Below are 21,904 nucleotides of genomic sequence, written 5' to 3' on the forward strand. Positions count from 1 at the left end.
ACACATGTATATACATACACGCGCAGATGTGCATACCTATACATTTCAACGTATACATACATATACATACACAGACATATGCATATATACACATGTACATATTCATACTTGCTGCCTTCTTCCATTCTCGTCGCCACCCCGCCACACATGAAATATATATTATGGACCTCCGTGGTATAGCGGTTACCGGTGCTCACCTTAACCAGTAGTGAGCACATAGGTTCGAATCCTGCTAGCGGCATTCGGTCTACAATCAACCCAGCTGTTCATCCCCCTCTATATATATATACACACTTACATATTCATACTTACTCACCTTCATCCATTCTCGGCGCCACCCTGGCCCTCATGAAACAGCATCGCCTCCCCCTGCAGTATGGAAGAAGCGCCAGGAAACGGACGAAGAAATGCCACATTCGTTCACATTCAGTCTCTAGCTGTCACATGTAATGCACCGAAACCGCAGCTCCATGTCCATGTCCCATGGTCCTGAACATTGACGGCACGTTGACCCTGGTATACCACATTGTTCCCATTCACTCTTTTCCACGCACCGTTTCACCTTCCTGCATGTTAAGGCCCCGATCGCTCGAAATTTTTCACTCCATCCTTCCACCTCCAATTGGGTCTCCCGCTTCTTGTTCCCTCCACCTCTGACACATATATCCTCTTTGTCAGTCTTTCCTGACTCATTCTCTCCATATGTCCAAACCATTTCAACACACCCTCTTCTGCTCTCTCTACCACACTTTTTATTACCACTCCTCTCTCACCCTTTCATTACTCACCCGTCCAGATCACTTCACACCTCAAGCATTTCATTTCCAACACATCCACCTCTTCTTTTTTCACCAGACCTTTGCTCTCGACTCTCTCACATCGCACACTACCCAGAAGCAAACACCCTCCAGCTGCCACTCTGCCATCAAACACATTCAGCAATCCTTCAAGATATTCACCCCATCTCCTCATCTCTCCATCACTACTTGTTATCTTGTCTTTCGCACATTATTTACCTCTTTCCAAAACGTCTTTTTATTCTCCGTAAAGTTTAATGACACTCCCTTACCTCAACTCTCATTTGCTCTCTTTTTCAATTCCTGCACCATCCTCTTGACCTCCTGTCGCTTTCTCTTATATATTTCCCAGTCATTTGAACGCCTTCCTTGTAAGTACCGCTCAAACGCATATCTTTTCTCTTTCATTAGCAACTTTACTTCATCCCACCACTCACTTCCCTTTCTAATCTGTCCACCTTCCACCTTTCTCATGCCACATGCACCTATTGCATATGCCATCACTGCTTCTCTAAATACTTTTCACTCCTAACCCATCCCCTCACTTCTTTTGCTTTCTCCTGGTATTTCTCCACACAAGTTTCTTTTCCAAGCTCACTAATTCTGTTCGCTCTCTCCTTCCCAACATTGTCTCCTCTGTATCGAAAACCTCTACAAATCCTCGCCTTCTCCTCCACAAGACAGTGATCAGACATCCCACCAGCTGCCCCTCTCAGCACATTTACATTCAGAAGTCTCTCTTACGCGCCTATCATTTAATACTTAATCTAATAATGCCCGTTGACCGTCTGTCCTACTCACAGATGTATACTTGTGCATATCTCTCTTTTCAGAACAGGTATTCCCAATCACCAGTCTTTTCTCAGCACACAACTCCACAAGCTCTTTACCATTTTCATTTATATCACTGAATACCCCATGCGCAACAATCATACCCCCAACTGCCACGTTACTTACATTCGTATTTAAATCATCCATCACTAATACCCGGTTTCGTACACCAAACCTGCTGACATATTCACTCAGCTGCTCCCAAAACACTTGTCCCTAATGATCTTTCTTCTCATGACCAATAATCACTCATCTCTTGCCATCCACTTTCAGTTTTACCCACATTAATCTAGAATTTACTTCCTTACATTGTATCACACACCTACACAACTCCTGCTTCAGTAGTAGTGCCGCTCCTTCTATAGCTCTTGTCCTCTCACCAACCCCTGACTTTGCTCCCAAGACATTACTAAACCATTCGTCCCCTTCGCCCTTGAGCTTCGTTTTACTCAGAGCCAGAACGTCCAGGTTTCTTTCCTCAAACACACTACTTATCTCTCCTCTCTTCTCATCACGGTTACATCACACACTTTCAGACACCCCAATCTGAGCCTTCGAGGAGGATAAGCACTCCCCGCTTGGCTCCTTCTGTTTCCTCATTTAAAATTGAAAATACAAGAAGGGGAAGATTTCCAGCCCCCTGCTCCCGCCACCTTTAGTCGCCTTCTGTGACACTCGGGGGAATACTGAAATAGACAACGAGAGAGAGAGAGAGAGAGAGAGAGAGAGAGAGAGAGAGAGAGAGAGAGAGAGAGAGAGAGAGAGAGAGTGAGTTGGGAAATCTGACATGTGTGTGTGTGTGTGTGTGTGTGTGTGTGTGTGTGTGTGTGTGTGTGTGTAAGTATACAACTGGAGGAGTAAATCACTCAGATCTAGGTCTTTAGTTATGTATCATACTGTAGAATATTTATACCCGGCTAAATCATTACACTTTAACGGCTATTGACCTGATTGTCTGTAGCCAGAACCCGTACCATACATGTCAGAGTTAGGACCCATACAACACACATCAGAGCCAGGACCCGTACCACACACGTCAGAGCCCGGACCCGTACCACACACGTCAGAGCCCGGACCCGTACCACACACGTCAGAGCCCGGACCCATACCACACACGTCAGAGCCCGGACCCATACCACACACGTCAGAGCCCGGACCCGTACCACACACGTCAGAGCCCGGACCCGTACCACACACGTCAGAGCCCGGACCCATACCACACACGTCAGAGCCCGGACCCATACCACACACGTCAGAGCCCGGACCCATACCACACACGTCAGAGCCCGGACCCGTACCACACACGTCAGAGCCAGAGTAAGACGTTGGGCGTGTGGGTAGAAGGTGTGGTGGTCATCCCGCGTGTCGACCGTGGGCAGGGGGCGTGGGCCTCCCAGCGGAAATGTCCCTTAACGTCAGCGGAAGCGCTGTCGATCCCGCCACGAGACCCCGGACCTCCCGGACCTCTGTAACGATCGGTTTAAGTCGTCCCTTGGAGAGCAGCGGCAGCGGCACCAGCACCAGCACCAGCGGCAGCGGCACCAGCAGCAGCAGCAGCAGCGGCAGCGGCAGCGGCACCAGCAGCAGCAGCAGCGGCAGCGGCACCAGCAGCAGCAGCAGCAGCGGCAGCGGCACCAGCAGCGGCAGCGGTACCAGCAGCAGCAGCGGCACCAGCAGCGGCAGCGGTACCAGCAGCAGCAGCAGCAGCGGCAGCGGCACCAGCAGCAGCAGCAGCGGCAGCGGCACCAGCAGCAGCAGCAGCAGCGGCAGCGGTACCAGCAGGAGCAGCGGTACCAGCAGGAGCAGCGGTACCAGCAGCGGCAGCGGCACCAGCAGCAGCGACAGCAGCACCGGCAGAAGGGACGCGTGGACAACATGGAGATTTTCTTTTTTTCGTTCCATTAATGTGACTCTTGTGATGGCTAGTGGGGCTGGGAGTCGGGGCTAGGGGCTAGGAGCAGGCAGGGGGCGTGTGCTGGGGGATCGGTGAGGGCGCCGCCCCCCCGGTACAGTGCTAGCCACGGGGCTTCGCCTCCCGCCCGCGATAGTTCAAGGCAACTGGAACCGGATTTAAACCAGCGGAGTAAAGGATATTACGGCCCCACATACCACTGGAAGCTGTCCATCAGGAATACTCTCTCTCTCTCTCTCTCTCTCTCTCTCTCTCTCTCTCTCTCTCTCTGCCCAGAGTGAGCAACAGAAGACTGCATTACTTCATGATATACGGAGCGCAGCGTGAATACCGTACGGTACACAGAGTGTAACATTATTACCACTTGCTGTATACTGTACAGTGTACAGAGTATACCATCATTACCAAATACAGTAGTATACTGAGGGTGCAAAGTATGCTACCACACGGTAGTATGCTGAGGGTACAGAGTATATCAACACTACCACACGGTAGTATACTGAGGGTACAGAGTATACCACACGGTAGTATACTGAGGGTACAGAGTATACCACACGGTAGTATGCTGAGGGTACAGAGTATATCAACACTACCACACGGTAGTATGCTGAGGGTACAGAGTATATCAACACTACCACACGGTAGTATGCTGAGGGTACAGAGTATACCACACGGTAGTATACTGAGGGTACAGAGTATACCACACGGTAGTATGCTGAGGGTACAGAGTATACCACACGGTAGTATGCTGAGGGTACAGAGTATACCACAAGGTAGTATACTGCGGGTACAGAGTATACTGATCATCAGTGTCAGACCTCATCATTGCAGACGATAATCTCTAACTTGCCCTGGGCCTCAACCTCCGCTGACCTACTTCTTGTGCTGACTGTTGTGTCAGCCCTCCTCCTCCTGACCGTTGTGTCAGCCCTCCTCCTCCTGACCGTTGTGTCAGCCCTCCTCCTCCTGACCGTTGTGTCAGCCCTTCTGACCGTTGTGTCAGCCCTCCTCCTGAACGTTGTGTCAGCCCTCCTGACCGTTGTGTCAGCCCTTCTGACCGTTGTGTCAGCCCTCCTCCTCCTGACCGTTGTGTCAGCCCTCCTCCTGACCGTTGTGTCAGCCCTCCTCCTCCTGACCGTTGTGCCAGCCCTCCTCCTGCCCGTTGTGTCAGCCCTCCTCCTGACCGTTGTGTCAGCCCTCCTCCTGACCGTTGTGTCAGCCCTCCTCCTGACCGTTGTGTCAGCCCTCCTCCTCCTGACCGTTGTGCCAGCCCTCCTCCTCCTGACCGTTGTGTCAGCCCTCCTCCTCCTGACCGTTGTGTCAGCCATTTTCCTCCTAACCGTTGTCTCAGCCCTCCTCCTGACCGTTGTGTCAGCCCTCCTCCTCCTGAACGTTGTGTCAGCCCTCCTCCTGACCGTTGTGTCAGCCCTCCTCCTCCTGACCGTTGTGCCAGCCCTCCTCCTCCTGACCGTTGTGTCAGCCCTCCTCCTGACCGTTGTGTCTGCCATTTCCCTCCTAACCGTTGTGTCAGCCCTCCTCCTGACCGTTGTGTCAGCCCTCCTCCTCCTGACCGTTGTGTCAGCCCTCCTCCTGACCGTTGTGTCAGCCCTCCTCCTCCTGACCGTTGTGTCAGCCCTCCTCCTGACCGTTGTGTCAGCCCTCCTCCTCCTCCTGACCGTTGTGTCAGGGGTTTGTTATAATGCATCAGCAGCAGGACCAATACAGCCAACTGGACAAGATACCAACACAAGATACACTTGACGGACGACTGGTGCAGTGTGGGCTGGCTATCTTGCTGGTCATACTGCTCAGGGAAGCCACACCACGTTACACCTGCCCACCATAGGTTACGTTACACCTGTCTACCATGGGTTACGTTACACCTGCCCACCATGGGTTACGTTACACCTGCCCACCATGGGTTACGTTACACCTGCCCACCATGGGTTACGTTTCCCTTGCCCACCATTGAGTACGTTTCATCTTCCCATCTAACTGGACACCGCTGACAACACGCCGCACCTAGCCACCACTGACAACACGCCGCACCTGGCCACCACTGACAACACGCCGCACCTAGCCACCACTGACAACACGCCGCACCTGGCCACCACTGACAACACGCCGCACCTGGCCACCACTGACAACACACCCCACTTCACCACTGACAACACGCCGCACCTGGCCAACACTGACAACACACCCCACTTCACCACTGACAACACGTCGCACCTGGCCAGACAACACCAGTGGTGTTGGTGGAGGTGGTGAAGATAGCAGAGGCGCACGTGGAGTGTCCTTGAGCCACGTGCCCGGCGACACTAGGCCACACCTCACTGTGTACCCAACACTACACACACACACACTAGCGCTACACTCGCCCAACACACGAGTACTCATGTACGTAGACACGAGGCACCAGAAAATGGACGTACACACGTACCTCACCAGAATTGTGATGCTCAAACTGTTAAGGAAATACAGATATGGTTACGACAACCTGTAATATAGATATGGGTACGACAACCTGTAATATAGATATGGGTACGACAACCTGTAATATAAATATGGGTACGACAACCTGTAATATTGATATGGGTACGACAACCTGTAATATAGATATGGTTACGACAACCTGTAATATAGATATGGGTACGACAACCTGTAATATAGATATGGTTACGACAACCTGTAATATAGATATGGGTACGACAACCTGTAATATAGATATGGTTACGACAACCTGTAATATAGATATGGTTACGACAACCTGTAACATAGATATGGTTACGACAACCTGTAATATAGATATGGGTACGACAACCTGTAATATAGATATGGGTACGACAACCTGTAATATAGATATGGGTACGACAACCTGTAATATAGATATGGTTACGACAACTTGTAATATAGATATGGGTACGACAAACTGTAATATAGATATGGGTACGACAACCTGTAATATAGATATGGTTACGACAACTGTAATATAGATATGGGTACGACAACCTGTAATATAGATATGGGTACGACAACCTGTAATATTGATATGGGTACGACAACCTGTAATATAGATATGGTTACGACAACCTGTAATATAGATATGGTTACGACAACCTGTAATATAGATATGGGTACGACAACCTGTAATATAGATATGGTTACGACAACCTGTAATATAGATATGGTTACGACAACCTGTAATATAGATATGGGTACGACAACCTGTAATATAGATATGGGTACGACAACCTGTAATATAGATATGGGTACGACAACCTGTAATATAGATATGGGTACGACAACCTGTAATATAGATATGGGTACGACAACCTGTAATATAGATATGGTTACGACAACTGTAATATAGATATGGGTACGACAACCTGTAATATAGATATGGGTACGACAACCTGTAATATTGATATGGGTACGACAACCTGTAATATAGATATGGGTACGACAACCTGTAATATAGATATGGTTACGACAACCTGTAATATAGATATGGGTACGACAACCTGTAATATAGATATGGTTACGACAACCTGTAATATAGATATGGTTACAACAACCTGTAATATAGATATGGGTACGACAACCTGTAATATAGATATGGGTACGGCAACCTGTAATATAGATATGGGTACGACAACCTGTAATATAGATATGGTTACGACAACTGTAATATAGATATGGGTACGACAACCTGTCATATAGATATGGTTACGACTACTGTAATATAGATATGGGTACGACAACCTGTCATATAGATATGGTTACGACTACCTGTAATATAGATATGGTTACGACAACCTAAATATTGATATTTTCATGTTAGCGATAGTCAAGTATGAGCACATTAGCGCCAGCTGGTCTGGCTGATGGGTTCAAGAATACTCAGTTAGCGACGTAGCGAGCCAGGCTGATCAGCGAGGTAGCGAGCCAGGCTGATCAGCGAGGTAGCGAGCTAGGCTGATCAGCGAGGTAGCGAGCAAGGCTGATCAACGAGGTAGCGAGCCAGTCTGATCAGCGAGGTAGCGAGCCAGGCTGATCAGCGAGGTAGCGAGCCAGGCTGATCAGCGAGGTAGCGAGCTAGGCTGATCAGCGAGGTAGCGAGCTAGGCTGATCAGCGAGGTAGCGAGCCAGTCTGATCAGCGAGGTAGCGAGCCAGGCTGATCAGCGAGGTAGCGAGCTAGGCTGATCAACGAGGTAGCGAGCTAGGCTGATCAACGAGGTAGCGAGCTAGGCTGATCAGCGAGGTAGCGAGCCAGGCTGATCAGCGAGGTAGCGAGCCAGGCTGATCTCGGAGAACTGAGGCCTACTACCCTCCCCTGTGGGGCGGGGTTTAGGGACCCCCATCAGTAGCCCCCACAAGGAGGCTGAACCACATAATGGACTTAGCCGCCTCATAGATATAGCATCATCACTCATAATGGATAAACAGATAATGGATTTCTAGTTATATCGCTTTGTCGTAAGTCAGTTACATTGTTTATTTTCTTATTCTCTGATGATAATGGAAACCCTCTCTCTCTCTCTCTCTGTCTCTCTCTCTCTCTCTCTCTCTCTCTCTCTCTCTGTATGTGTGTGTGTGTGTGTGTGTGTGTGTGTGTGTGTGTGTGTCATCAGCCGGGGTCATACAGTGTATAACATGGGTATTATGTACGCGAGGAGTCATTTCCCGCCTCGGCGGCCGCTCATCACGGGCATATTGGGGCGTCATCACGGCCATATTAGGGCGTCATCACGGCCATATTGGGGTGTCATCACGGCCATATTAGGGCGTCATCACGGCCATATTAGGGCGTCATCACGGTCATATTGGGGCGTCATCACGGCCATATTAGGGCGTCATCACGGCCATATTAGGGCGTCATCACGGGCATATTAGGGCGTCATCACTGCCATATTAGGGCGTCATCACGGCCATATTGGGGCGTCATCACGGCCATATTGGGGCGTCATCACGGCCGTATTAGGGCGTCATCACGGCCATATTAGGGCGTCATCACGGCCATATTAGGGCGTCATCACGGCCATATTGGGGCGTCATCACGGCCATATTGGGGCGTCATCACGGGCATATTAGGGCGTCATCACGGCCATATTGGGGCGTCATCACGGCCATATTAGGGCGTCATCACGGCCATATTAGGGCGTCATCACGGCCATATTAGGGCGTCATCCCGGCCATATTGGGGCGTCATCACGGGCATATTGGGGCGTCATCACGGCCATATTAGGGCGTCATCACGAGCATTTTGGGGCGTCATCACGGGCATATTGGGGCGTCATCACGGCCATATTAGGGCGTCATCACGAGCATTTTGGGGCGTCATCACTGCCATATTAGGGCGTCATCACGGCATATTAGGGCGTCATCACGGCCATATTAGGGCGTCATCACGCCAATTGGGTCATTACGGCCATATTGGGGCGTCATCCCGGCCATATTGGGGCGTCATCACGGGCATATTGGGGCGTCATCACGGCCATATTGGGGCGTCATCACGAGCATTTTGGGGCGTCATCACGGCCATATTAGGGAGTCATCACTGCCATATTGGGGCGTCATCAAGAGCATATTGTGGCATCATCACTGCCATATTAGGGCGTCATCACGGCCATATTAGGGCGTCATCAAGGCCATATTGGGCCGTCATCACGGCTATATTTTGGGCGTCATTACGGCCATATTGGGGCGTCATCACGGCCATATTAGGGCGTCATCAAGGCCATATTGGGGAGTCATCACAGCCATATTGGGGCGTCATCACGGCCATATTGGGGCGTCATTACGGCCATATTGGGGCGTCATCACGGCCATATTAGGGCTTCATCAAGGCCATATTGGGGCGTCATCACAGCCATATTGAGGCGTCATCACGGCCATATTGGGGCGTCATTAGAGCCACGGAGATCCTCGGTCCATCTTGCAGTTGCCGTAGGTAACGCTGCTGGGCAGCGTCTGCCCAGCTACCTGCTGCACACTGGCCAGCCCTCCCTGCACCGTGGCCAGCCCTCCCTGCACACTAGCCAGCCCTCCCTGCACCGTGGCCAGCCCTCCCTGCACCGTGGCCAGCCCTCCCTGCACACTGGCCAGCCCTCCCTGCACCGTGGCCAGCCCTCCCTGCACCGTGGCCAGCCCTCCCTGCACCGTGGCCAGCCCTCCCTGCACCGTGGCCAGCCCTCCCTGCAACCGTGGCCAGCCCTCCCTGCACACTGGCCAGCCCTCCCTGCACCGTGGCCAGCCCTCCCTGCACCGTGGCCAGGTCACCACCACACCATCATTATCATTGATACACAGATATGATTATATGATACAGAAAAAAATAATCTTTGATAGAAATGTTATACAAGTTACATTACAATGTATTAATGTTATAACTATACAAGTTGTACTACAATGTATTAATGTTATAACTATACAAGTTGTATTACAATGTATTAATGTTATAACTATACAAGTTGTATTACAATGTATTAATGTTATAACTATACAAGTTGTATTACAATGTATTAATGTTATAACCATACAAGTTGTATTACAATGTATTAATGTTATAACTATACAAGTTGTATTACAATGTATTAATGTTATAACTATACAAGTTGTATTACAATGTATTAATGTTATAACTATACAAGTTGTATTACAATGTATTAATGTTATAACTATACAAGTTGTATTACAATGTATTAATGTTATAGCTATACAAGTTGTATTACAATGTATTAATGTTATAACCATACAAGTTGTATTACAATGTAGTAATGTTATAACTATACAAGTTGTATTACAATGTATTAATATTATAACTATGCAAGTTGTATTACAATGTATTAATGTTATAACTATACAAGTTGTACTACAATGTATTAATGTTATAACTATACAAGTTGTATTACAATGTATTAATGTTATAACTATACAAGTTGTATTACAATGTATTAATGTTATAACTATACAAGTTGTATTACAATGTATTAATGTTATAACTATACAAGTTGTATTACAATGTATTAATGTTGTTTCATATTCTTTTACTGTCGATTGTATTATGTTAAAGTGTGATGACCACTATAATGCTGCGATCGTATGATATATTTCATCTCAGATATGTTTTTAAGTATAATTCTATCATCTTGGGAACATATTTGACCTAATATATTAAGTTTTTACCTATAACTCTGTCATCTTGAGAACATATTTGACGTAATTCATTATGATCTGAAGTATGATTCTGCCAAATAGAAATATTGACGTGCGATGTATGATGGTGCACGTCTCGTGTACTCACGTGAGGGTAGAGGGCAGCACTGGCCGGCATCATGTGCAGTAATGTTGACTACCATCGTTACATCAGGAGTTACCCAGCCACGCCCACTGTGGGTCGCTTGTCTTATTGCCTCCACTTGATGAAGCCACGGAGCTCCTGCGTCGCCCTTCGTCAGAACAGCTTTGAACTAGAGACTAACTGGAGGTGTGTCGAGTGCCTGGGATGGTCGTTAGGCCCGTTGTGTACCTGGGTCATTAAGGTCACCGGGTGGTTAAGATGGGTCATTCATCATACTGACCCCCCCCCCCCCCCCCCCAGTGTGGCCCTTCTGAGATTAATTTACCTGAAATGGAATGAATCAAAGTGGACGAGGATAGATGAAGCGTTGGAAGAGGAGACTGGGATAGGTGTGGAGAGAGAGAGAGAGAGAGAGAGAGAGAGAGAGAGAGAGAGAGAGAGAGAGAGAGAGAGAGAGAGAGAGAGGTAACAATATCATGATTGGTCAGTAACGTAGTTAGGAGGACATAACTGCTATGATAATAAGGTAGTGTTTTATGCTCACAAAGCTCTGTTGGAAGTTAGCCATCCATTTCAGCAAGGCGTTGATCCTGTAACGCAATAAGATAAAGTTGTCTTGTGCAATACGGAAGTATAATGGCATGTTACTCCTGTAACACAGCAGTACTACGAGAGACATGTAACGCAATGAGGAGATGCTGCTGTCACGTAACGAACTATGGGAGTACGGTGGTTCTGTAACACAGGTGGGGAACACTGTAATTACGTAAGGTAATAAGGAAATACGGTCGTCTGTCACGCAAAAAAGGAATACGGTTGGTCGTGTAGCATGATACGGGAATACGATAATCACGTAACGCAATAAGGAAATACGGTTGTCACTAAAGGCAATAATAGAAACCGGTCTGCAAAAGAATATGATAGTCATGTAACGCAATAAGGAAATACGGTAATTATCAGAGCAATAAAAGAATACAGTAATGTGAAGCAATAAGGAAATATGGTGTTTATTAAAACAATAAAAAATACAGTAATGTAAAGCTATAAGGAAATGCGTTAATCATATTAAGGGAATACGGTAGTCACGCACCGCAATAAGGAAATACGGCAGTCATGTAACGTAACAAGGGAACGCGATAGTCATGTACTGTAATAAGGGAATACAGTAATTTCATAACCAATAAGGAAATACGGTAGTCATGTAGCGTAATAAGGAAATACAGTTGACATCTGACTCAATACGAGAACGCGTAATCATGTAACGCAATTTTAGAGTAAGTTACTAATGTGCCACAATACGGGAATACGGTAGTAATGCAACGTATTAAGGAAATACGGTAGTAATGTAGCACAATAAGGAAATATGGTCGTCATGTAGCGCAATAAGGGAATGCGGTAGGCATGTAATGCAATGCGGAAATACATGAATCATGTAACGTAATAAGGGAATACGCCGGTCATGTAACGCAACAAGGAGGTACGGTTATGTAACGCAATAATGGAATACGATAGCCATCTAACGCAATAGGTGAATACTGCAATCATGTAACGCAATAAGGGTAGACGGTAGGCATGTAACGCGGGGAGGAGATACGTTAGTCACGTACAGCAACTGATTTTGGTGGACATATAACACAATAAGGGATACGGTGGTCTTGTAACGGGATAAGAAATAACTATAGTCACATAACGCAATACGGGAATACGATGACCATGCAGTGCAGTAAGGAAATACGGTAGTCATTTAGCGCTGTAAGAAAATACGGTAACGTAATGAATAAGGAAATACGGTGGTCACGTAACGCAATGAGGAAATACGTCAGTATGACTCAATAAGGGAATATAGTAGTCATGTAACGCTGTAGGGAAATACGATAGTCATGTAACGCAATAAGGGAATATTGTCGTCTTGTAGCGCAGAAAGGGATAAGATGGTCACGTATTGCAATAAGAGAATATCGTAGTCATGTAACGCAATATGGGACAAGGTGGTCACGTATTGCAATAAGGGAATACGGTTGCCATGTAACGTAGTAAGGAAATACGGTAGTCACGCAACTCAGTAAGGCGAGGACGTGAGCGAATCAGCTGTTCCATCCATTAAGCCAACGGGAAATTGAGAGGTCGATGTCCCCCCCTGTACCCCTCCCCCCCTCCTCCCCACGGAAGAATTACGTAGTTAAGCCCCCAAAATTCCGGGGGTGGGGGTGGGGGGGGGGAGAGGAGAATAGCGGTGCAGCAGCTGTGGGATAGGAGGATAGGTCGGGGGGGGGAGGAGGAGGAAGCGCTATGCAGGAAATGGATGAGAGAGAGAGAGAGAGAGAGAGAGAGAGAGAGAGAGAGAGAGAGAGAGAGAGAGAGAGAGAGAGATTATACCATCTCGTACTTACAAGATATTGCCATAAGGCGTGGCTAGCGTGTACCGCTCACTAGTGTGTGTGTGTGTGTGTGTGTGTGATCAAAGTAAACGAAAAAGAATCGAAAGAAGGATTATAGAAATAGGATCTTGGGGAAAAAAACGTTTCGAATGAATATTGAATTATAACTCTCTCTCTCTCTCTCTCTCTCTCTCTCTCTCTCTCTCTCTCTCTCTCTCTCTCTCTCTCTCTCTCTCTCTCTCTCTCTCTCTCCTGGTCACATAAGACCAGTCATGTACGTAGCTGGTGCGTCGTTCCTTCCTTATTGCTTCTTCATTCCCATCTGTTCCTACGTCACGCCTCTGTTAACGGTCGTCCCTGGTGTGGGATAACGGGTAGGTCGTACCTCTGTTAACGGTCGTCCCTGGTGTGAGATAACGGGTAGGTCGTACCTCTGTTAACGGTCGTCCCTGGTGTGGGATAACGGGTCGGGACGGAGGACGAGAGGAACATGGTGGCACAAGGTTGGCAGATAAAGACAAGATATGTGAGCGGCAGTGACACAGAGACGGTGATGGGAGCAGATGATGGGACTACTTGATGATAACAGATGGGAAGTGATGATGATGATAATGATGATGGGGTTGATGGGTGTGGTGAAGACTATATATATATATATATATATATATATATATATATATATATATATATATATATATATATATATATACATATATCTATAGTGTGACTGAGATGGCCTTGCTTAGGGCCTCATTTGCCCGTACCGTCTCACCTAACATGAAGAAATAACAGAACTGGACGACCTCTAACATTATGGTGTCCATGTAATGATATTAAACAATCTCTATGGCATCAATGGTAATAATAATATTAAGCTGTCGCTCTATGGCATCCATGGTTAGGTTATTAAGCTGCCTCCATTGTGTCCATGACACTGATATCAAACTGTCTATGGTATCCATGGTAATGATACTCATGTCTCTATGGTATGCTTGGTAATGATATTAAACACATCCAGAACGTTTGGTAGGGTGTTGCAGCCTACCCCATGTTCTCCATCTACAGCGGTGTCCCTCAAGGTTCTGTCATGTCCCCTACATTTGTTTCTCCTTTTTATCAACGACTTCTTCTCTTCCACAAATAACCAAAGGCAGTCATACGCAGAGGACTCAACGCTGCATTCATCCACATCCTTCAGTTCTGCTCCTTCTTCTCTCACTCGATGTGCACCTCGTATCGATACAACTTCCTCAATAAACTTGGACAGGATGATATCTCAGTGGGGTAGGTATTAGAAATGTGGGGTTAAGTTTAATGTCTCGAAAACCCAGTTTTTACCCATGTCTCTATCGAAAACTCCTCACAATTCTCGTCTCTCCTTTGACGGTTCTGTAATTCCACCTCTTACCTCAATGAACATACTTGGTATTACTGTAACAGCCATTTTATCTTGGAAACCCCACATTACGGGAATAGCTATGTCTGCCTCTAAGAAACTGGGAATCCTGTTTTGATGTCAAAATACCCTAGCCTGAGCTAAGTGCACAATCTATTGACCAACCCCTAGGGGTGGATGAACAGCTGTGTTGACTGTAGTCCAAGTGTCGCAACCAGCATTCGAACCTATGCGACCTACTTTGGGCAACGCTGTCACGGTCAGGAACGCTTACAAGTGCACCATGGAGGTCCACGATGCTCCCTTCATACAAGGGATTGATTCGTCCTTGTATGGAGTACTGCTCTCACATGTGGGATGGTTCCAGCTCTACATCCTTACTTGACGCTAGTGTTGCTGGAACAGTTGGAATGCATTGTGAGTTCAATTGGAATATAATAGGAGCCAAGTTGTGATGCAATAGGAGTTCAGTTGTAATACATTAGTCGTCCAGTTGGAATACAATAGGAGTCGAATTGAAATACAGTAGGATTCCATATGAAATGTAATAGTACATTTGGAGTACAGGAAGACAACAGCTGGAATACGATGGGATTACATTTGGAATGTAATAGTACGTTTGGATTACAATAGGAGGCCATTTGGTACACAATAGTATTACAATTAAAATAAAATAGGAGTAGAGTTGGAATGTTTATGTGAGTGCAACTGTAGTATCATAACAGTTGTAGTACACTAAGAATACAGTAGTAGTACTGTAGTAGTACAGTGGAGGGAGGATGAGGAAGCAGGAAGCAGGAAGTAGGTTGTAGGAAGGAGCGAGGGTTGGCTGGTGACAGACTCAGGGGTCGATGTCTCCAGCAACACGCTATTACTGACTCTCTTATTGTGGCCTGCAACCACGGGAGGGGGAGGGATGGGTGTGGGGGAGGGATGGGATGTGGGGGAGGGATGGGTGTGGGGGAGGGATGGGATGTGGGGGAGGGATGGGATGTGGGGGATCCGTGGGAGGTGTGGCAGGGTGGGAGGTGTGGCAGGGTGGGAGGTGTGGCAGGGTGGGAGGTGTGGCAGGGTGGGAGGTGTGGCAGGGTGGGAGGTGTGGCAGGGGAAGGGGAGAGAGTGTGCAGTGGGGATAGCGATGGGGAGGGTGTTTAGGGTGGTAGAGGGTGTGTGGGGTGAGGGAGTGTGTGCTGGGTGGGGGAGTGTGTTTGGGATGGGGGAGTGTGTGTAGGGTGAGTGAGTGTGTGTACGGTGGAGGAGGGTGTGTAGGTTGGGGAGGGTGTGTAGGGTTTGGAAGGGTGTAAAGGTTGGAGGAGTGTGTGTACGGTGTAGAAGGGTATGTAGGGTGGGGGAGGGTGTGTAGGGTAGGGGAGTGTGTGAAGGGTGAGGGAGAATGTGTAGGGTGGGGTAGAGTGTGTAGGGTGTGTGTGTGTGTGTGTGTGTGTGTGTGTGTGTGTGTGTGTGTGTAGGGTGGGGAGTGTGTGTAGGGTGTGTGAGTGTGTGTAGGGTGTGCGAGTGTGTGTAGGATGTGTAGGGTGTGTGAGTGTGTGTAGGGTGTGTGAGTGTGTGTAGGGTGTGTGAGTGTGTGTAGGGTGGAGTGTGTGTGTGTGTGATGAGAGTGTGGGAGGAGCGCTCGAGCAGTGTACAGTGCATGGTAAGGCAGAGGACCACCATCTGTACACACATGACAGCACAATGGCGGCCCAACACTACCTGACCACACCTGATGCACGGCTGGTGGTGGTGGTGGAGGTGCACGGCTTGTGGTGGTGGTGGTGGAGGTGCACGGCTTGTGGTGGTGGTGGTGGAGGTGCACGGCTTGTGGTGGTGGTGGTGGAGGTGCACGGCTGGTGGTGGTGGTGGTGGAGGTGCACGGCTGGTGGTGGTGGTGGTGGAGGTGCACGGCTGGTGGTGGTGGTGGTGGAGGTGCACGGCTGGTGGTGGTGGAGGAGGTGCACGGCTGGTGGTGGTGGTGGTGGAGGTGCACGGCTGGTGGTGGGGTGGTGGAGGTGCACGGCTGGTGGTGGAGGTGCACGGCTGGTGGTGGTGGTGGTGGAGGTGCACGGCCTGGTGGTGGTGGTGGTGGAGGTGCACGGCTGTGGTGGTGGTGGTGGAGGTGCACGGCTGGTGGTGGTGGTGGTGGAGGTGCACGGCTGGTGGGTGGTGGTGGAGGTGCACGGTCTGGTGGGTGGTGGTGGTGGAGGTGCACGGCTGGTGGTGGTGGTGGTGGAGGTGCACGGCTGGTGGTGGTGAGTGCACGGCTGGTGGTGGTGGTGTGAGGTGCACGGCTGGTGGTGGTGGTGGTGGAGGTGCACGGCTGGTGGTGGTGGTGGTGGGGAGGTGCACGGCTGGTGTGGTGGTGGTGGTGGGTGTGGGAGGTGCACGGCTGGTGGTGGTGGTGGTGGAGGTGCACGGCTGGTGGTGGTGGTGGTGGAGGTGCACGGCTGGTGGTGGTGGTGGTGGAGGTGCACGGCTGGTGGTGGTGGTGGTGGAGGTGCACGGCTGGTGGTGGTGGTGGTGGAGGTGCACGGCTGGTGGTGGTGGTGGTGGAGGTGCACGGCTGGTGGTGGTGTGGTGGAGGTGCACGGCTGGTGGTGGTGGTGTGGAGGTGCACGGCTGGTGGTGGTGGTGGTGGAGGTGCACGGCTGGTGGTGGTGGTGGTGGAGGTGCACGGCTGGTGGTGGTGGTGGTGGAGGTGAACGGCTGGTGGTGGTGGTGGTGGAGGTGCACGGCTGGTGGTGGTGGTGGTGGAGGTGCACGGCTGGTGGTGGTGGTGGTGGAGGTGCACGGCTGGTGGTGGTGGTGGTGGAGGTGCACGGCTGGTGGTGGTGGTGGTGGAGGTGCACGGCTGGTGGTGGTGGTGGTGGAGGTGCACGGCTGGTGGTGGTGGTGGGTGGAGGTGCACGGCTGGTGGTGGTGAGGTGCACGGCTGGTGGTGGTGGTGAGGTGCTGGTGGTGGTGGTGGGTGGAGGTACACGGCTGTGGGTGGTGGTGGAGGTGCACGGATGGTGGTGGTGGTGGAGGTGCACGGATGGTGGTGGTGGTGGAGGTGCACGGCTGGTGGTGGTGGTGGTGGAGGTGCACGGCTGGTGGTGCAGATCAAGGCTGGAGTTAGGGCTTCAGTAGACGTATGGGGATTGAAGGGTCGGTTATGGGTCTATGTTAAGAGAGAGAGAGAGAGAGAGAGAGAGAGAGAGAGAGAGAGAGAGAGAGAGAGAGAGAGAGAGGATTATCCCTTGGGTAGGTTAGTGTAGGGTGACTGAGGGGTCATGTGTACAATGGGGAAATAAATAATGGGTCAACAGAAGGTGATAGGTGTGTAAAGGGAGACAGTTTGTGTAATGGGGATGGGATGGGCTGGAAGAGGTAGGTAAGTGGCGTGGGAGAGGGTTAGGAGGACCTGAGTGTGGGGGTTGTGTAGGAGGGTAGCCACACATGCCTCGCCTACCCCCACAGTGGCTCCAGCCTCCCGGGCAGACACACAACAAAAACAAATATGCTTATGTATGGATGCTTATGGTACACTAGTACCTGTCATGCCATATTACTGGTACCTGTCATGCCATATTACTAGTACCTGTCATGCCATATTACCGGTACCTGTCATGCCATATTACTAGTACCTGTCATGCCATATTACTGGTACCTGTCATGCCATATTACCGGTACCTGTCATGCCATATTACCGGTACCTGTCATGCCATATTACTGGTACCTGTCATGCCATATTACTGGTACCTGTCATGCCATATTACTAGTACCTGTCATGCCATATTACTGGTACCTGTCATGCCATATTACTAGTACCTGTCATGCCATATTCCTGGTACCTGTCATGCCATATTACTAGTACCTGTCATGCCATATTCCTGGTACCTGTCATGCCATATTACTGGTACCTGTCATGCCATATTACCGGTACCTGTCATGCCATATTACCGGTACCTGTCATGCCATATTACAGGTACCTCTCATGCCATATTACTGGTACCTGTCATGCCATATTACCGGTACCTGTCATGCCATATTACCGGTACCTGTCATGCCATATTACTGGTACCTGTCATGCCATATTACTGGTACCTGTCATGCCATATTACTGGTACCTGTCATGCCATATTACCGGTACCTGTCATGCCATATTACCGGTACCTGTCATGCCATATTACTGGTACCTGTCATGCCATATTACCGGTACCTGTCATGCCATATTACTGGTACCTGTCATGCCATATTACTGGTACCTGTCATGCCATATTACTAGTACCTGTCATGCCATATTACTGGTACCTGTCATGCCATATTACTAGTACCTGTCATGCCATATTCCTGGTACCTGTCATGCCATATTACTAGTACCTGTCATGCCATATTCCTGGTACCTGTCATGCCATATTACCGGTACCTGTCATGCCATATTACCGGTACCTGTCATGCCATATTACTGGTACCTGTCATGCCATATTACCGGTACCTGTCATGCCATATTACTGGTACCTGTCATGCCATATTACTGGTACCTGTCATGCCATATTACTAGTACCTGTCATGCCATATTACTGGTACCTGTCATGCCATATTACTAGTACCTGTCATGCCATATTCCTGGTACCTGTCATGCCATATTACTAGTACCTGTCATGCCATATTCCTGGTACCTGTCATGCCATATTACTGGTACCTGTCATGCCATATTACCGGTACCTGTCATGCCATATTACCGGTACCTGTCATGCCATATTACAGGTACCTCTCATGCCATATTACTGGTACCTGTCATGCCATATTACCGGTACCTGTCATGCCATATTACCGGTACCTGTCATGCCATATTACTGGTACCTGTCGTGCCATATTACCGGTACCTGTCATGCCATATTACCGGTACCTGTCATGCCATATTACTGGTACCTGTCATGCCATATTACCGGCAGTTGTCATGACATATTATAGTACCCATCTTCCCGTATTGCTAGTTCCTGTTAAGCCTTCGTATCTGTCCTACCTGTCATGCCACCATACCGACACCTGTCATGCCACCATACCGACACCTGTCATGCCACCATACCGACACCTGTCATGCCACCATACCGACACCTGTCATGCCACCATACCGACACCTGTCATGCCTCCATACCGACACCTGTCATGCCAACTTACCGACATCTGTCATGCCACCATACCGACACCTGTCATGCCACCATACCGACACCTGTCATGCCACCATACCGACACCTGTCATGCCACCATACCGACATCTGTCATGCCACCATACCGTCACCTGTCATGCCAACTTACCGGTGCTCCTGTACTCTGGTTGGAGTGAAGGGTAAGATGTAGGTGGATAGGAATCTGTGGTTCAGTATGAGGTAAATTATGTGTATCAACACTCCCACCTCCCCACCATCCCCCACCCCACCACCACCCCCCACCCCACCACCACCCCCCACCCCACCACCACCCCCCTCCCCACCAACTACCTATTTATAAACCCGTTAATGGGAGTAACGTGGGAGGCAGGGACTAGGCTTGGAGAGGGAGTAATGGAAGCTTAATAGGGAGTTAATGGTGAGTGGGAGGGAATGGGGGAGGCCAGGGCCAGAGCCTGGTGAGGGAGCTCAATGAGCTGGAATTTTCACAAGGGTCTTGTGTTGCGTGGTGGGAGTGGGTTGAGGAGGGGGATGTGTCGTGCTAGGGGGCGGGGAGAAACTTAGACTGAAAGTATTGACCAGAGAAATACATATTTGTTTCCCACAGTGGGTAATAGTTGACTGTGTCCGTAACGCATTACACGTGAGCTGTGTCCTCCACCTTCAGAGGTTGATGATGAACAACGGGGGTTATAAGTCTTGAGACTGGTTACCTCCAGCCGTGGACTGAGGCAAGACATGGCTGTAGAGGGAAAATTATATATACGAAGGAGGGATGACAGGTGACCTGGTGGTCCACAACGAGGTTATCTGGCGGTGGATCGTGATAGAAACAGAATACTACAGCAGAAGGGAACTCCTCACCCACCTCTCCCTCTGGCTCAATTGCCGAAGAGGGTAGGGGAAAGGGGAGATGAGAAGAGAGAGCATGTAGTACGGGAGGAGGCACACTGCCACGGGTTGGTCACAGGAAAATATGAACGGGAAACGTTGCTTAACAATGCTACTGACTGCTGCTACACTGGAGCCAGCTGGACCCACAGGCAGAGACGAATTCATATGTCTCTCTTTCAAGCAGGAGGATCTGCTGATAACAGATAACAGTGAAGAATTTGATGTGAGGATACTGACAATCTTTGATGTGAGGGTATTGATGTTCTCTGATGTGAGGGTATTGATGTTCTCTGATGTGAGGGTATTGATGGTCTTTGATGTGAGGGTATTGATGTTCTCTGATGTGAGGGTATTGATGTTCTCTGATGTGAGGGTATTGATGGTCTTTGATGTGAGGGTATTGATGTTCTCTGATGTGAGGGTATTGATGGTCTTTGATGTGAGGATATTGATGGTCTTTGATGTGAGGGTATTGATGTTCTCTGATCTGAGGGTATTGATGGTCTTTGATGTGAGGGTATTGATGGTGTTTGATGTGAGGGTATTGATGTTCTCTGATGTGAGGGTATTGATGGTCTTTGATGTGAGGGTATTGATGTTCTCTGATGTGAGGGTATTGATGGTCTTTGATGTGAGGGTATTGATGTTCTCTGATGTGAGGGTATTGATGTTCTCTGATGTGAGGGTATTGATGATATTTGGAGGTTAGGTCTTCTCTGGGCCTGATGGATAGTGAGTATTGTATACTGTGTTTCACAGTTGACATACGTAGGTGTGGTATTGTCATCATGTTAATTTTATTGTTAACCTAACCAATATTGTCCGTATTTTAGGTCATTGATGATGGTCACTCAGACGTATTTTACAACTGTGATAATTGTTTATCAAACATGTTGTAGTCATGATTTTTTAATTGTCGTTCCATAGTGAAGTATTTAACATGTCAATGTGGAATTCATTTCCCGTTTTCTACCACTCCTTCAGCTTGTGGAAATCCTTTGGAATACGTAGCCAGTCTTCCAATGACTGAACCATTTGTCTCCTGATTTCGCGTCGTCTGCAAATTTCGAAATCTTGCTGGTGGGACCTGTCTGCTAGTGGGTCCTGTCTGCTGGTGGGTCCTGTCTGCTAGTGGGTCCTGTCTGCTGGTGGGTCCTGTCTGCTGGTGGGTCCTGTCTGCTAGTGGGTCCTGTCTGCTAGTGGGTCCTTCTGCTGATGGGTCCTGTCTGCTAGTGGGTCCTG

The 21,904-nt window shown here is 48.9% G+C and overlaps 1 protein-coding gene across 7 annotated transcripts in view; it reads left to right on the forward strand.

Moving 5' to 3' along the window:
• LOC139751633 (uncharacterized) overlaps positions 1-21,904 on the forward strand; it is a 1,070,361-nt gene that overhangs the window by 422,944 nt on the left and 625,513 nt on the right. The window lies entirely within an intron of this gene.

The sequence above is a fragment of the Panulirus ornatus genome, chromosome 11, assembly GCF_036320965.1.
Source record: "Panulirus ornatus isolate Po-2019 chromosome 11, ASM3632096v1, whole genome shotgun sequence".
Classification (NCBI taxonomy): domain Eukaryota; kingdom Metazoa; phylum Arthropoda; class Malacostraca; order Decapoda; family Palinuridae; genus Panulirus; species Panulirus ornatus.